This window comes from Juglans microcarpa x Juglans regia, chromosome 7S (genome assembly GCF_004785595.1).
Source record: "Juglans microcarpa x Juglans regia isolate MS1-56 chromosome 7S, Jm3101_v1.0, whole genome shotgun sequence".
Classification (NCBI taxonomy): domain Eukaryota; kingdom Viridiplantae; phylum Streptophyta; class Magnoliopsida; order Fagales; family Juglandaceae; genus Juglans; species Juglans microcarpa x Juglans regia.
The window spans coordinates 16680852-16697683 of NC_054607.1; positions in this window are offsets into that span (position 1 = coordinate 16680852).

The following is a 16832-nucleotide window of genomic DNA, read 5'->3' on the forward strand; positions in this document are numbered from 1 at the left end:
ACCCCTACCCCGCATGGGCCAGGGGATGGGGTTTTCACCCCCACCCCCGCATCCTAGGGCCGGGGGTGGGGGTGGGGGTGGACTCCCAATCTGTCCCACTCCCGCCCACTTCAATAATAGACTACAATCCACTAGGTTCAAAATTTTATTTTTAGATCCAAAAGTGATCAAAAATACATTTTTTTGACTCAAATTATAAATTTAAATTTGTAAACATAATTATAATTTCTATAATTATAAATTTACTAGTACATATTTTGTATAAGTTATAGTGTAATACAAGAGTCTCACATTACTCAAGTGTGAGACTTGTATTCTCAAAGTAATCTATAAAAAGGTCATTCCACTACACTACAACTTACACAAAACATTAAGTAAAACTTCTACTTAATACATATTAATATATTAATATATAGTAAAAATAATAAATATTTATATAAAAAAAAAAGTTGGGTGCAGGGCGGGGGCTGGGGCAGGGCCTTATTGGGGCCATTCCACTCCCGGCCCCCGCTAGTATCTTGCCCTCCGAGACAGGGTAGCGGGGTGCGGGGCCTCACTGTCCACCCCTAGAAAGATAGATGAAATGAGAGAAAAATAATAAAAAAAATATTTAGAGGAATGAACAGCAACTACTATATGAAAAATTCCTAATATTAGTACTGAATTAAGTTCGGACATACCTCAAAATTGAGTTCAAATTATTTTTCTAAAATGCTAGATTACTTTTAAATAATATAGAAAGTACATAATAATTTTAACTAATAAAAGATTAGGTTTTTACTTTCTATATGAAAAATAAAACTATAATACGTATAGTATGTTAATAGAACATAGTTAATTTATTAGTATATTAAAATAAAATATAATACTTATAACATATTTGTAATAAAGTGTCCAATTGGCTGCAAGGCAAGTATCGCCTAGCTTAGAGCCAGACGGTACGCCTCATTTTAATGGCTGGGTTTTGCCCAGCCATGTGCAATGGAATAGAGGGACTAAACAGATAGTCCCTAGGTTTCCGAACTAGACCGACTAGAGAAAAATCAGAACTTCTCTATCTAGGAGTTGGGAAACATATTCTCCACTTATTGTTGCTCAATTTCACATAAATATTTTTCTAATACACAGAAGGGGTTTCTAATCTTCTGCACTCATCATCTCGATCAAACCCTTCTCAACATCACTTCAATCTTCAACCACTTCAGTTATAGCCCCAATTCTAAATGGGTATGGACTCTCTAATCACTCAAACAGAAGCTCTATCATGGCATGATCTTAACCTTCAACCTGCTCTAGAAACAACAAAAGCTACTTCAGATAAAATCCTGATAGGAAGGTTAGTAGCAGATAGACCCTTGAACAAATATGCAATTCATTCTAGTATTAAAGCCTCTTGGAACTTCATCCAAAACTTTCTCATCGAAGATATGGATATAAACAAGTTTATATTCACATTTAGATTCCCTCAAGATAAGTTCAGAGTTTTTAATCAAGCCCCTTGGAACTTTAAAGGGCATCTGCTTATTCTGAAACCTTAGTCCTCGGGTGCAATTCTTCATGAAATCAATTTAAATCAAGCAACTTTCAATGTGCAAATCCATGGTTTACCACTAGATTTTCTAACTCTCAACAATAAAATAGAAATTGGGAAAGCACTTGGAACTTGATTAAGGTGGCAGAAGACCCTCTCTATGGATTAGCTTTCAGAAAATTCATAAGAATCAAAGTTGAGCTAGGCATTACAATACCTCTTCAGCAAGGGTTCATGATGCCAAGGCTCCCAAATCACGAAATATAGGTAGCTATCAAGTATGAAAAATTATCAGACTTTTACTATGCATGTGGAAGACTTGGTCATTCTCAAATTTTCTGTGGTTATCTAAATTCACCCCCAACAAGGCTTAAATATGGCCCTTGGATCAGAGCAAAATATAATAGCAATCCTGATAATGTTCAGGCATTTCACAAAACAGATAGTGGGTAGTATGAAGAAGCAGAGCACATAGAAAATCTTACTCCTTCAGTATCACCCATTGACAATTACAACAAAGGAAAACAAGCAAGTTTTGTGAGTAAACAGCATGAAATCACTCTAAGAGGCCAGAATAGTCTTACCAGTGGTCATTTTGAGAAAATCTCTGCCAACAAACTGAAGTTGCGACAATTTCTTCCATCTCTATAGACCTCCCAGAAGCCTGACGAAGTTTTCATGAGAACAACACCAGCAAATTCTCAAACACTATATAGCTACAGTGATCCAAGCTCATTAATTATTTCACAAAGAAGAGTTAATGTATTCACTGTTGAGCCAACCACAAAATCCTGCAACCCCACTTCAAACTGCAACCAAATATTCTTTTTGTCTTCAAGTCCAGAGGCGTAGGTAGCAGCAGAATTTAACCCACAAATGCAAGAATCTCAAAGCTCCATCTTAGCCTTTGAGTCAACGAAAAAGCATCCACCATGGAAGTCTCAATGGAAACAAATCTCCTCGGCAATGCAAAGCTATAAATCTTAGCAGAAAAAATACGGGCTTGGGCTTCATCAGGCCCATCTTGTTGAACACACAACAAACTCTGTATCCCAAATGGAGATAAGGCAGTTGTTTATGGACCCCCAGGACATCTACTCTAAAAGGCATGTTTTCTTATCGCCATCTCAGGCCCTTAATAAGGCTGACCATCTCAATAAGCCCTCAACATCTCATGATCTAGGTGACTCTTCCATGATTTTAGCCTCAAGTCCAGCACCTACATGTGTTATGGAACTGCCTCAACCTCATATGAATATTCAACTAATTGAAGATTTAAGTCCCCAACGTGAAATCAGTCCCATGCAGATTGAAATGGAAACAAAAATACCTACTGATTCCATACAAGCTTTACAGTATATTGATAGTGAAATCAATCCTAGAGAGATCCCTGCTACACACATTACACAAGGCCATCAATCAACTCAAGCAATCCTCCCTCTAAAAGGCAACAGAATGTTGAACTTGCTGAAGCTCCAAAAAGAAAATCCCAAAGCCTTATTAAAGTGGAGAAAAAAGATCCAAATGAGTGTATTGCTCCAGAGCTACAAGCAGATGAATCTCCAATGGCTCTAGCTCTTCTGGAAATGCATTCAGGCTCTTTGGGTAAAGAGAAAACAATAAAAGGGAAAGCAAAATACAATCCCTATAGCAGGCCACCCTCACACTCCCAAGGCAAATTCAAATCAGCTTGCGAGGCAAGTTTAAAATGCCTCCACAAGCCAAGTGAAGACAATGGCATGGAATTGCAGAGGGCTAGCCCATCCAAAAACAATCAGAAACTTAAGGGCTAATATTAAGAAATATAACTCGGATGTAGTTTTTTTCTAGGAAACCTTGGTGACAAATGATTCCACCATATCTATTGTTAATAGTATAGGTTTCCATAATTTTGTTCACTTTCTAGATGTTGATAAAAAATGGGGCCTTTTACTTTTGTGGTGACTGGGTGTAGAAATAGAATCTGTACATATAAATATCAATGCAATCTCAATTTTAGTCTACTCCGATCCTTTACGCCAATCATGGTTACTTACTTATGTATATGCACAGTCCAATGGAACAACAAAGCTAACTTCTAGAGCCACTTCGATTCATTATATCAAGCTTTTCTATGGCCTTGGGTTTGTATAGGAGACTTCAACAACCTCATTAATCAGTCTGAAAAACATGGAGGGAGGCCTATCTCTTATAATCCGAATAAGGGCCTCAAAGCCCTTATGGACATAAATGACCTGATTGACATTGGTTATACGGGCCCAAAGTTCACATGGACTAATAACAGATAGGGTAATGCACTCATAAGAGAAAGATTAGACCGTGCTATAACAAACCAAGAATGGAGACTACTTTTTTCAGATGCTACATCACAACACCTAGCATCAACAGCATCAGATCATCATTCAATCTTGTTGCATACCACGACTAATATTCATCAAGCCCTTTCTTTCAAGTTTGAAGAATTCTAGACCCGTGAGCCCTTAAGCCACCAAATAATAAGTGAAACATGGAGTAAACCTCATCTGGGCAATCCGTCCTACATTCTATGCAAGAAAATCAAGTCAACCAAAGAAGCACTCAAAGTTTGGAACAAAAGTCATTTCGGGCAAATCAACCACAATATACTTTAGATTGAAAGTGAACTTCTTGAGGTACAAGGCAATCTTATGACTCCCTCCAATAAAAAAAAAGAAAGATTTTTGCAACACAGACTTCACAAGTAAAAAGAATATGAAGAAATATTATGGAGATAAAAATCCAGACTCACTTGGCTTACTTCAACGGATCTCAACACTAAATTTTATCACTTGACAACAACTATTCGAAAAAAAATGAATGCTATTGAATCAATCAAATTGGGGCCAGGTAATTGGTCAATGAACTCTCTTGATATAAAATCTACTTTTATTAATCATTTCATAACTATATATTCCTTTTCAAATCCACTTGTTCTGGATCATTTGGATAATCTCTTTGATAAGAAAATTTCGGACATAAAGAATGAATCACTAATCACTATACCAGAAGAAAAGGAAATATTAGAAGCTCTAAAACAGATTCCCAGCAACAAAGCTCCAGGGCCTGATGAAATGACAACCCTCTTCTACAAGCACTACTGGAGTATTGTTAAGAAAGAAGTCATACTGGTAGTGCAGAATATCTTTAGTAGTGGGCAACTTTTAAAGCAGAATAATCATACCTGCATTGCTCTTATCCCAAAGACGTCCAATCCAAATAGTCCAAGCAAAAATCGTCCTATTAGTCTTACAAATGTCAGCTACAAGATTATAACCAAAATCATGGCCAACCGTCTCAAAAGATTACTCCTAAAAATCATCTCTCCACTCTAGACATCCCTTGTCCCAGGCAGAAACGTTAAGGAAAATATAATCATAGCCCATGAGCTTTTTTACCATCTCAAAAGGAAAACAAGAAAAAAAAAGTTTGATAGCAATCAAGCTAGACATGGAAAAGGCTTTCGATCAGGTGGAATGAGATTTTCTCTTTTCGGCATTTCTTTATGTTACTTCGAAAGTAGCTACTTTAGCTTCAGCCACTCAAATGTTTGATATTCCTTTTTATTTCTCATCAAACGAATGGCATCTTCTTCTGGAAACCCTAACTATTCTTAGCATGATATTTGGAAATCTCATTGCTATTATTCAAACAAGCATGAAACCAATTCTTGCGTATTCGTCCATAGGTCAAACCGGATATGTAATTATTCGAGTGATTGTTGGAGACTCAAATGGTGGATATGCAAACATGTTAACTTAGTAGTGATGAAAAATTTAGGATTCAATAAAAAATGGATAAATTTGATAAAGGAGTGCATAACAATAGTGACATTCTCCATCATTATCAATAGTTCACCAAGAGGTTTATTCAAATCTCAGAGAGGAATTAGGCAAGATGACCCAATATCACCCGTTCTTTTCATCATTTTACACAAAAATATGCAAATTAACAAAGCAAGAAATCAATAAGACCATTGATTTTAATACTATATAGGTTCATACAAGTCTTTCGATTTCTATATTTACCTATGCCGAAATATCAAAGATCTATCATATAATTTCCTCTTTCGACAATAAATTACAAGATCAAAATCATCTAATTAATGGCCAGTTAATTAGAAGTAATAAAGTCAGAATAAATCAGACAAACATAGAAGAGAATTACTTCAAATCATAATAGAAAAGTAAGCATAGTTCGGAACTAGATTACATCGTTTTTCTATAATAAAGAAAATTTAGTTCAAGTTAAAAATTAAATTCAATATAAACGAATTTACCATAATTTTTTTGAATAAAATGGAAGAAAATGAACACTGAAAAATACTCTTGTTGTTCCAGCCATCTCAGCATCCAAGACCCAAAAGAAAAATCCTCCCTCGTCAATTGTGCAAAAAGCCAAAAAAATTCTGCTTCTTTTCTTTTTTTTTTTTCTCCGTTACGTCGTTCTTTTTTTTTCGAAAAACCAGAATTCAAATTCATTTTTTTTTTCACGTCCAAGCTTTCCAGCTTTTCATCCGCGTGTTATTCAGCTCCGTATCGCACGCATTCAGCTTCTCCAGCCAAGTCAAACCACTTTTGCATCATACGCTTTCAAGAGCCCATCTATCCCACGCATACAGCGTCCAACGCCTCCATTTTAAATCAAAAAATAAGGGCCTCGCATGCATGTCACATCAATTCAAACCTCATCTATTTTATGTAGCTTGCTTTTTCTCAAAAATAAAAATTTGCTGGTGTGTGTCGCATGCATTCAATCTGTCAAACTCTTCATTTAAATGAGAATGAGTCCTTAGACAATAAGCTTGTAAAATTTGAATGTTCATTTTCTTCAAATATAAGAAATTATGCAAATCATCAAACACATATGTGGTATCACAAATGGTAACTTTCTTTTCTGCATAAATAGAGCTTTTGGTTCCATTCACATTTTCAGGAACCTAAGTCTGATTTCATCTTAAAGAAAAATTTGTCATTCAGGCCTCATATTCTACTCCCTTCATTAAATGACTCATTCGTTCTTTCTCAAATTGCTGCTTAACTTATTCTTTGAAGATGAGTTGGATGTTGTTCTTAATGACAATGACAGATCAACATCGAGGTATCGTGGCAATCACCAATGTCGTAAGTATATTCGGCGTGATCATATTCAAGGGCACGAACAACTATTTCGCGACTATTTTGTAGAAGCACCAGTATATCCTTCGAATCTATTTTGAAGGAGATTTCATATGAGTCATCCGCTATTTCTTCGTATTCAACATGTAGAGGCTTACGAGCCCTACTTAATTCAAAGAAGAGATAATACTAGAAGACTCGGTTTAACTTCTATGCAAAAGATAATCGATGCACTTAGAATGCTTGCGTATGAAGTAACTGGGGATTTTATGGATAGTACATACGGATTGGAAAAAGTACCGAAATAGAGGGCCTAAAAACATTTGCGAAGATAATCGTAAATGTTTTTTCTAATGAATATTGCGGTCTCTGATAAGTATTGATTGCATGCATTAGAAGTGAAAAAATCGTCCCGCTACCTAAAAAGGTATGTACTCCAGCCACAGTCGTGAACCAACTATTATTTTAGAAGCAGTTGCTTCATATGATCTTTGGATATGACATGCATTTTTTGGTATACTCGGTTTACATAACGATATCAATGTGCTAGAAAGATTTTTTATTTTCATGAAACTTGTCCAAGGGTGTGCACCTCTAGTAAATCACTCAATCAATGACAATGACTACACTATGGAACACTACCTTGTCGATGGTATTTATCTCAAGTAGTCAACATTTGTAAAAATGATTTCATCTCCACAGGAGAATAAGAAGAAAATTTTTGTAGCAGCACAAGAATTAGCAAGAAATGATGTAAAGCATGCAGTTGGGATCCTTCAACAACAATTTGCAATCGTTTGTGGACCTTCACAAATGTTCAAGATAAATGAGATAACAAATATAATGAAAGCATATGTTATTCTACATAACATGATCATCGAAGACGAGCATGATGATAATCAAGGTCCAAACATCGAGTATGATCAAGTTGATGATGATATTCCGGAACTGTCATGCAATGCTACAATTGAACTTATGGACTTGATTTAGCGTCATCATGAAATCAGAGACAGCTTGACACATCACAGCTCCAAGCAAATCTAATTGAACATTAATGGCAATTTTATTCTCAAAAAATAGACTAGAAGCAATCCATTATATTTTATTTTCTGATTAGTAGTGACTATATATTCCTGCTTCTTCAATTTCCATTCCCTTAAATATGTTTTCTTCAAGAACATGCAAATGATTGTTGTAATATGTTCATTATTTGTAATAGTTTAAGCAGTTGTAATGTCGAACTTATCAATAGATTTTATCCATACACAAAATCATTATCAACATCTTTAAGCTTCTAGAATAAACATCACCAAAGGTAAAAAGTATAACATACATACATCCAAGTGTTTTAAAAATAGCAGCCAAACTCACTGATTAATGTTGTCAAAATTATACAAATTGTACTTTGCCTCAATAACAAACCAATTACATAAAAAAACAAAGTCAGTTTTGTTTAGCATTGCGTCTCGCCACGATTTTCCTTTGACATTGCTGGAAATACATCTATTGTAGTCCAAGCAAGCTAGTCACATCGATTAGCATGATTCACTCCTCTCTCTCCAACGACTTACCATTGATGGTAATACTGTCACATTTGTAGACAAAATAATTGTACAATTGTATGACAAACCGCAGCTCCAGAGTTCAGATAAAGAACTCCCTTATAACCGTGCATGTGAGTGTGGTGAGATAGAGAAATTCTCTGTAAAAATAGACCAATATATTGATACATTACTAAATCTGGAATTCTACTCCATACCGGTTATCAAAAAATCAAGAGTAGAACAAGCACTCCTAGAGATTAAGGTAATGCTGAAAAAATGTTTTTTAGATAATCATTTAGCCTTATGGAAAGAAGATCATTCTCACTGTAGGATAGAACTTAAAGATCAGAATGAGTTAAACCGACTCAAGATCAAAGTGCCTATTAGACTTACACCTATAAAGGCCTCACCTGAAGATATGATCGAGTTTAAAACTTAGATCAATGAATTTTAGACGCTTGGACTTATCTGTCCTAGTAAATCAGGATATAGTTTCCTAGCTTTCATGGTTCAAAATCATGGAGAAAAAAAAAAAGGAAAAGATTGCATGGTGATATTTGCAAGACTTAGGAATTGTAAATACTTCAGCAAGATGGATTGCAAATCAGGCTTCTATCAGATAAAGATGGAAGAAGATAGCATCAAATACACAACATTCTCATGTTGTGAAAGAAGTTATGAATGACTAGTCATGCCAATGGGATTCAAGAATGCCCTTAGTATCTTCCAAAGAAGAATGGACTCAATACTTGGACAGTACCAAGAACTCTAGATCATCTACATAGACGACATCCTTGTGTTTAGCAAAACACAATAAGAACACCTGAGTCATCTCATAACCGTAGCCGGAGCTATTTTGATTAATAGCATCATACTTTCTGAAAAGAAAGTAGAGTTTAACAAGACAGTGGGTAGTGAGGTATTTTCAGGTATTCTGTGAATAACAGTGAAAAAGTAATGACATAATATTGAATAGTAGTGAATAGTATTGAAAAGTAGGTAAAAACTAATAATAAAATAATAAATAGTAGTGAGGTATTATGAGAATACCTCAATATCCAAACTAGCATAAATTCCTTGGTTTAGAACTCAAAGATGGCCAGGTCAAACTCTAGCCACATGTCCTCACATTTCTAGACAGAGTTCCAGATGAAATGAAGGACAAATCTTCATTGCAAAGATTTCTAGGTTGTATTAATTATGCTACCGCTAAATACCTCCCCATACGGGAGAATTAAGACTTCCTTTGCAGGAGAAGCTGAAAATGAAGAATCTTAAAGAATGATGGAATTAGACATTCCAGGATTCAGAGGCCGTAGCTCTCCTCAAAGCTGCATGTAGACACCTCCCAAGCTTGACGCTACCAACAGAGGGAGATCGTCTTATTATAACAACTGAGGTCGACAACATTGCTTGGTTAGCAGTATTATGCCCTCAACTCAAAATCGGACTCGATCAATGGGAGCATTAAGAACGTGTCGTCCAATATGCCAATGGTACTTGGAGCGATACAGAGGTAAATTGGTCCACCTTCGACAAGGAACTCAGGGCCATAAAGCTGACATTAAACAAGTTTATCATTTATGTTAAATTTGAGCCATTTACTTTAAAAACTTATAGCACTTATGTTGTTGGTTTTATTAAGAGTCTTGATTATACTAACACATTTGCCAAGTATATCTGGGATAAGTTGGATATAAATCAATATCGAGCTTGGATGAAGATCAAGCACGTCAGAGGTGCCCAAAATTATCTAGCAGAGACTCTCACCAGAGAGTTAGCTACGAGAAATCCTGGCCCACCAAGATAACTTCACACAAGGCCTTTGGCCCACATCATGCACCTTGAATGACACCTTAATTCGTCATTATGTAACATAGCATGCATACCATATCAACACTTACTCAAAAACGAGTAGCAGCTGAATGTGCGTATGTTTCTTGCAGGTACCAAAATCCTCCAAGGAACAGATGGCCAGTGTAGCAACCCTCGAAGCACAAAAGAATCAACTCAAACTTGAGCTAGCTATAAGTAAGCTCACATATGAACTTGAGCTACAGAAGGCCCAGCCCACTGCTAGACCAAGCATGCAAAAAACCATTGCTGCTGCATAAAAACAGAGTTAACCCACTGCTGACTTAAAGAGCCTCAATGCGTTTAAGAACACTTTGGCTTTTGCAGACTCTAACGCATATAAATTAGCATTAGAAAAAGACTTTAATATGAGTATAAGACGAGGCTAATAAGCCCAAAATGACCAAAGCCTCTAATAAAGGCAAAACAAAAATGGTCAATCTTGGCCCAATTCCCTTTCAAAAGGGACCAACTCGAAAGGGCAAAAGGGTCGCCTCCTCTTTAGAAGGAGTAGGAAAAGCCCAAAGGATTCAACCAACTGCTGAACCACAGACTCGCCCCACTAGCGAGATAACCCTGGAGCAATTTTGGCCCAAATCCAAAAACTCTAAATTACCTATCAGCCCAAGGACCATCCAAGTGGCCCAATGGGTAGCCCATATGACAGGTAAACCCGTCGACATCCTCAGAGAACTGGTTCGTCAGTCTGAGATACATGAGGAAGAAAGAAAGATCAACCTCCGGCTAGAAAGCCAACCGGAGTATGAATCTTCTGGCAAGAATTACGTCAACATTAGGCATTTCTTGCTAAATCACAAGACACTGAAACCATAGAAAGTGTAACAAATCCAGACTATCGAAGGAACAGCAACTGCTCCTAGAGTTCACCTGGAACCACCTCCGAGCAAGAACAATGGATCCCGCACCGATCAGAATGATCAAAAAGATGTTCAGTCAGCTAAACCAACAGAATGCATGGCCACCAAGGCCGCAGTCAAAGTCCTCACACCACAAGATGCACCTCCACTATCTGTGGAAAACAAACTAGAATCAGACATCTCGCACTACGACGAAGACGCCAGGATCAAGATGATCATATTCCCAACTTTCTTTTGGGAATGCAAGGATTGGCTAGATTCATTTTGTCAAATCCAGAGAGGAAATCTAAAGGGATACATTGCCAAAATTGGCAAAAGTCTTGCCAAGTGCCTAAGAGGCGACGGTATACCTTGTGGCAGATGTCAGCAGTTCGAGTCCGCTTATCCATGGTAAGGAAGAAGGAGGGGAATAAGCACACTTGGAGAGCGTAGTACACCGGAGAGTTGTATGACATTTTCGTTGCAAAGATAGGCTTAATCTGATTGTTATTTTAGCACCAGTCCCTAGAGAAGTATTTAATTATTCATTTTTTAATGGATTTATTAAATATTTTCCAGTAACATAGGAACTACTAGAACCCTATCAAGAGTTTTCTAGGTTCCTCAGAAAGAAAGAAGATGCAGCATGGATAAGGTCCAACTCGTGTCCTCCTTACTTCCGCAATCGCGAATGGAAGGATATCTCAGATGCTAGAGAACAACCTCCAACGATCTACCCCTCAATCCTTATCCCCCGCGAAGGTAAAAGGAAGCACAACAAGTGGAAGGAGCAAGTTTGCCAGGTCACTACAATTGATCCATATTCGATTGACATTGGAGAGTTAAGGAGTCACCACCTTGACATCATCTAGACTTTGTTGGACCGAATTCAAGACTAGTACGTGAGTCATGACTTTGGAAGAATAGTGTGTCTGTCACCACATACCAAAAGCCAGCTTAACACTCTGCAAAAGGCACTAGACGCCAAAATACTCGTGCCAAAAGAGTACTGCTTTGCCGATGCTTCCCAACAAGAAAGCATCACGAAAGCACAGGAAGCAGGACCCGCCACCTCAAAAGACATGGCAATGATAGAGCAACCGAACTTACCTCTAACCGAAGAAAAAGAGATAACAAGGCTGGAGAATTAGAAGTGGCACCCATTTAACAGCTCCACTATCGCTGCTTTAATGATGCCTTCGACAAAAAACCTTTCCAGATGTGATAAAGGTAGAAGAGGATGAAGAATCCAATACTTAAAAGAGCATAGGATATCGTTCCCACATGGGAACAAAGATGTAAGAGTAGCATGTGATCAAAGCTACTTTGATTAAAGGACTTGGGAGACAACACTTTAAGCACATGACTATGGGGATCGATGCTCACCTGATGTTGCTTTACGGCTACTAGTTTACTGATTAGATTCATGTAAGCCCATCTATATAATGGCATAGGAGTTCAAGTTTTAGGACATCGCAAAATATCTGAGCATTCTCTTATTCTTGCAAGTTCTAAAAAGGTATGAGAGGGTAAAGCCTTCGCTCCCTTAGGGGAAAGCTTGCCGCAATGACCATGTAATTCCTATCTTCAATAAAGAGTCCTTTCATTTTCTTGTCATATTGTTTCTCTCCAACTCACTGTTCAGCTCTGTAAAACCTATGTATGGTGTGTGTTTCGATAAACTATATGTTCAAAAACCGAATTCCAAGCAAGGCCAAGAGTACAAACTCCCTATTCCATCTATCCAATGTGGTGGGGTGGCACCTAGACTAAGTAGCTGTTAGCTGTTGTTAACCGGGGAGGTGTTTGTAGGAGTTCAGGCATGAAGGGGTTGTTAACCGCGTAATTCCCAAGGCGTAATTCTAGGAATTTTGACGGTCGAAGAAGAAGTCACTCATTTGTCTGTTGCTATTAATACAAAATCATAATGGAGAGGTTTTGGGGAAACACATACATACTAGGAAGAGAGTGCAGTAAGAGAGATCTGAAATAGGATAGAAATGATTGTAGACTCTTGAAGGAAAATAGTAAGGAATGGTCATAGCATGGCGCATAAAAGCTAGTGCCCGATGGGGAGTAATTTCTCTCTTATTACCTTATTTCATTTACATTTATGAATCCATGCATGCATAACATGTCATGGTTCTCTATAAACCTACACTGATGGCCATTACCTTCAACCTAACGAGGGAAGTCATCTTCCCAACACACCTGGTGAAGGACCAGTTATTGGTCAAAGTTTTCTCGTTTGCTGAAAATGGCAGGGAATGGGGTTCAGGACCCACTTTCCCATAGTTGGTAAGTAAGCTTTAAGATTAGCCTTATGTATTGAATGGATGTGCAAGTCACGGACCTAACTGTGCTTCACCATATGCTATGTTATGATGTATGTGGTGACATAGGCCTAAGCATGTTTTACCGAAGATATCTTATGATTATGCGGTGCCACGGACCTAAGTGTGGTTCACCATACACATGCTATGATGTATGAGGTGCCACGGACGTAAGCGTTGTTTACCATATGTTATGCTACGATTTATGTAGTTAATGACAATTGGACCGATGCACATATGTTATGATGACCACTATGCAAGTGAAAGATAAGATGAACAAGTTATGCCTGAATCATGTTAGATGCATGGAATCAATAATTCATTCATCCATTTTATATCTCATGATTATTTTTAAATTATGCCTATTTACTGTTGAATGATCCTTATTTTAAATATATGTATGATTATGCATGAAAATTTTCAAAACAAGCCTAAGGTCAAGTTAAGTTATGTTTACAGTATTAGGTGCTCTTACCGAGTCTTCGACTCATTTTAGTTTTATATCATGTTTTAAACCATCCCAGGTGAAAGAATATGTATGAAGATGGAGTTGTAGTACGGGATTTGGCCAGGGAGGTGAAATATAGACCTAGATCATACACAAAGCTTTTTAAGTTATGATGGAGACTTATTTCAACAAATCTAAGGTGGTAGAAGCTCTATTGAAAATCTCGTCCTACTAAAACACATCATATTAATGCCTGCACCTAGAAGAAGAAAATTGAAAATATTAGACATCCACCATATATGGCACATTACTTGATTTATCTCAGTGTTTTCAGTGGACATCTTCTTGTGATCTTCAAACCCATGAAAATGGTATTAACGGACCTAAGAAATTGGGTGTCTCACCTCTGTCTCTTCCTAACCAATATTGACATTCACCATCTATAAGCACAAAGGAAAGTTTTCTCGAATGGGAGCTCCACAACTTGAATGTTGATAAATTAAACTTGAAAAGTAGTAAAAAATATGTTTGTCTCATATCCATTTGTAAGTAATTTAAATGATGTTGAACTATAAATTACAACGAACTTTATATAGGATAGTACCCTTTTTAATAGAGTTATTCTAGGTGTGTAGCGCACACTATTCACATAACTTAAATAGTAAGATTTGATTTTTAATATTAAAATTTTAAAATTTATATTCTAAATCAAATTATGTTAGGTAAACACTTTATTGAGCCGGCTTGAGAATAAAATTTCTCTTTTTAGATAAATAAACTTATAATACACCTAATTCATTAAATGTGATATACACTAAAAATTTACGTCTAGTTCTAATTGAAATTGGCTGGAGTATTAACACATGTGACATTTATTTTCATATTTCTTTACAACTTATTCTGCAAGTTTTTTATTTCATGTCACTTTGTCATGGTGTAGGAGTTTTACCAGTCGATTTTAGTATTTTTCACTCTCCAAGGGGCTCAGATGGACATGATCATGATAAGAGTTTTACTTACAATTGCACGTACAATACCCCAGACCAATGGACAGACAAAGGCAGTCAATAAATCTTTGAAAAATTACCTAAGGTGCTTCATGGGGATCAACCAAAAGATTGATTTGTTTGGGTTCCCCTAGTCGAATGGTGGCACAACTCCACCCAACACAACTCAACAAAACTTATCCCCTTCGAAGCCCTCTATGGATACCCTCTACCGTGACTCCTCAGTTATGTCCCAGGCACGGCCCACTTGGAAACTGTTGAAGTCAGCCTTTGAACTAGAGACCAAATACTACAAATCATGTGCCATAACCTGCATAGGGCCCAAGAACGCATGAAAAAGTATGTTGATTTGAGGAGAAAGGAACAAGAATACGAGATCAGAGTTTGGGTATACATGCGGCTTCAACCCTATTGGAAGATCTCAATATCCTATCACTGAAATCTTAAGCTAGCACCTCGATACTTCCAGCCCTTCAAGATTGTACAAAGGGTTGACCCCATCGCATACAGGCTTGAACTGCAAGCCATTGCCCAAATACATCCAACATTTCACGTCTCGCAACTCAAGAAAAAATTGGAGGCTAAGTTCACCACCATGCCGATGCTTCCATTGGTGGATTGCATGGGAGTCTTGAAGCCGAAACCGGAAGAGATTTTGGGACAAAGTATAGGAGTCTTGGAGCATAGCACATGTGAGACTTTTGATTTAGTGACAAGGACAGGAGGCAGACGAAGTGACTTGGAAGCCCTATTTCCAACTCAAAGAGTAATACCCTCAACTTGTGGATAATGTGTTCTGAAATGGGAGGGTTTGTCACAATTCGATCATACAGATGGAGACAAAGAGAGAGATGAAGAAGCATCTGGAACTGAAGTGTTTGCGAAGTACAACGCAACATTGAAGTTTTACGCTGATCATATGGTCCATGGGCTTGAGTTGTAAATGGTTATTTTAGGCCTCGTTTGTTTGATGAGATGAGATGAAATGAATTGAGATTAAAGTTAAAATTTTAAATAAAAATATTGTTAGAATATATTTTTTAATATTATTTTTGTTTTGAGATTTGAAAAAATTGAATTGTTTATTTTATTTTATGTAAAAATTTGATAAAGTTGTAATGATGAGATGAGAGGTTTTCAAAATTTTAGGTTTTAGTCTTGAAAGCAAACCAACGTATTTCTCTTTAGCCTAGGCCCATGTGAGGGATAATTTGGTTAGAATATTATAGCTATATGTACCAAGCCATGAGGGCTATGCATTCTATCTAGAAAGGAGAATTTTATACACCATATTGTCATCCCACTTTCATCCTACCAAGTATAATATATCACATTTATCACTATTAAATAGTCATTTATTGCATGCTTCTTTATCATCTAATGGTATGAATGTACCACATACCACTTAGTATGATCAAAATAGGACGAGAGTGTGGTGTATAATATTACTCATCTAGAAAGTAATAGAAGTTTCCTTTTTCTACTTTTCGGCGCCTATTGGCACAATTTCATTGCTACTAAATGAATTATAAAGGTGATCAATAACTTTTGAATCCTAGGAAATTCAAGAAGGCTTCAACCGTGCCTCAGACCAAGAGCTCTTTCTTCCTCTCTCTTTACTTCTTCTTGTAACACATACATAAAACCTAAATGTACTTTTTACCTTCGATATTAAAAAGTGCTTTAATATGTAATGCCTAAACAACCTAATTTTTTCATTAAAGTATTTTTAAAGCTATTTAAGCACTTTGTAAGACTCCTATCGCAACCTCAAATTGTCCCTAAGTCATATTACACAAAGATCAACACAACCACTTGGTGAGAAATCAACTAAGAGTAAATGAGTAATGAGCTATGAACTAAGATTCAGGAAGCAGCACAACAATGTAAGTAGCATGATCATACCCTTACATGTATATATAGTAAACAATGTCTTTATAAAAAAAGAAAGTATTATGTATGTACGTCCTCTATTGAAAGCCACTTTTTATGTGTCAGAATTATGAAGGAAATGATTTTTTATTGTCATAATAGATTTATAAATGCCATGAATTTATAGATAACTTTCATGACACATGCATCAAGTTATTTTATGAGAAGTCATGATTTTGCATTAAAATAATTAT